The following is a 2,284-nucleotide window of genomic DNA, read 5'->3' on the forward strand; positions in this document are numbered from 1 at the left end:
GAGTAGTGTTTTTGTTTTCAATAAAGAAAAAAAGACCAAAGTTGAATTTTTCACTATTGTAGAACTTTTAAAATTGGGATATTTCATTTATACCCTCAATTTAAAAATCTTAAGCCAATTAGTCCCTAGGGGGCACCTTGTATATATTCTTGGTATCATCTCTTAGAGGGAGTATCTTATTTTTTTTAGGGTATCTAGACTCAATTTCCTTAACATGTAAAATGAAGAAGTTAAATTTATTATCCTTTCCAGTTCAAAAATTTTATAATTTTGGCAGAAATTATTGTGTCTGAGAAATTAGATTTATGCAAAACAAAATGAGTTATTTAAAAATACTGCTAAAGTCCTTTGAAAAAACATCAATTATATTATGATACCTGGAGAAAGATAGAAAACAAAGTCAATACGTTTATTTAGAACAGAACTCATTATCTTATTTCTCAAACTTGGATACTTAGCACCACAATAATGATATAGCTAGTTACTGAATCCTGAAACCAGGTAGTCATCTTAGATTTCTTTCTTTCACTTCTCACTGTTAAGAAGTTATCAGATCCTATTAATTTTAATTCCTAAATATCTTTTGCATTTGACACCTCCTCTTCAACTCCACTGCCACTGTCGTTGCTCAGGTCCTCATGTCTTACCTAGGCTATTAAAAGTGTCTCCCTACTTCAGTCTCATAAGCCCGACCATTCTTCACACTACAAGTTTTCTCCTGAACCTGACCATGCTCAAAATTCTTCAAGATCCCCATCCATAAAGTCTGAAATCCAAACGTCTTTGGAAGGCCTTCATATCTGCTCTTGAAATCTCTAGTGTCATCTCTTGCCATTTTGCCCGCTTGATCCTCACACACCTACACCACAGTTGTTGCACTCAGTTGTACTAATCTCTCTCACAAATCCAATGCCTTTGACTGCCTTTCCTCAGCCAGGAATACTCTTTCCCTATTGACTATCTACCCAAAGCTGTATTCTCTTTTATTCTAGTCTGAAGCTGTAACAAGCATACGACATCTTTTCTGTGAAGCCTCTCCTGACTTTCCAAGCCGCTTCAAACGCCGCTTTCCCTATGTCCTCACAACTTTTTGTAGAAACAACCCTTAAATGATTACACGGCACTATAATTGTTTGCACATCTGTTTTCTTCCAAAGATTGTGAGCTCTTGGAGGGTAGAAATGGATTTTTCACTCTCAGCCTCAGTCTGTTATAGCACTGACAGTTTTCGCAGCATTCCTTAACAATAGCAGAAGCTTAAAGAACATCAACTCCCGGGAGAATTAGAATTCGAGAAAGAATTCTTCCTAGCGACAAGGGAAATCTCGCGAGATGCAGGTCTTGGGAGCCAGGACCGCCCACTCCGGGGACAGTTATTTAGCGGTTAACCGACCGGTCGCCCCGCCCCACTCTTCCCACCGCCCGGGAGGAGCGATTCCCGGCTTCTCTGAGGTTCGGAGGCCGAAGCTCTTAGTTCTTTCTGCTGCCCTCATAGGCAGGAGGTAGCTGCTCGCGTGGGCACCCAGCCCAGGGTTCCCTTTAGTTCTTCAAAGGTAAGGGCAGGTGTGCTGAGTTCCTTTCCTCAGGACGAGAGCTGGGGCCGTGTTGGGCTGCTGGTCCTTCTCAGAGAGGAGGCAGCCCGCCACCACCTTCTTTTCGCTAGTAGGCCAAGAATTTAAGACAGTTCCTCCTGGCGATGTGGCGGAATGTAACAGGCCTGGGGACGGGAATGGGCTTTCTTTTCAGGCTGTCACTGTCATGTCTTCTTCAGGTTTCTGGCTCATCTCCCCTCGCGGCGTGGCGACGGGCGGTGGGGGGTGGGGTGGGAAAACGAGGCGTTTTGCCTTTGACCACCCCCGCAATAAGCCGCGCGGCAGGTGACATTGTAGCAAGGGTCACACTGATCCCCTTATCTAGCAGTGTCGTATAAACGTGACCTTTTTGAAATAAATAGTGTACTAACGAAATATTATGTAAAACTTACCTCCTCTTGCCCCCTCCCCTCCCGGGCAATAGATATTTACAGCTGGAAGAGAGAAAATGGAAAAGCAAAAGGCTTTTAAACTGTTTGTACCACCAAGATTGAGCAGCAGTCAAGTATCTGCAGTGAAACCTCAGACCTTAGGGGGAGATTCTAATTTCTTCAAGGTAAATTTCTATATGACTATTCGTAACTTTAGGTAAATGAGGCAAAGTGTACTTTCTTACTGGTGATATTTTATAATTATTTCTTCTCAGTAAATATGTTCTGATTTACCCAAGAATTTTTTTTCTTTTTTTTTTT

The 2,284-nt window shown here is 42.1% G+C and overlaps 1 protein-coding gene across 1 annotated transcript in view; it reads left to right on the forward strand.

Moving 5' to 3' along the window:
* SYCP1 (synaptonemal complex protein 1) overlaps positions 1-2,284 on the forward strand; it is a 281,813-nt gene that overhangs the window by 85,404 nt on the left and 194,125 nt on the right. The gene's annotated exons all lie outside the window — the stretch shown is intronic.

Source organism: Propithecus coquereli, unplaced genomic scaffold (genome assembly GCF_000956105.1).
Source record: "Propithecus coquereli isolate 6110/MARCELLA unplaced genomic scaffold, Pcoq_1.0 Scaffold215, whole genome shotgun sequence".
NCBI classification, from domain to species: domain Eukaryota; kingdom Metazoa; phylum Chordata; class Mammalia; order Primates; family Indriidae; genus Propithecus; species Propithecus coquereli.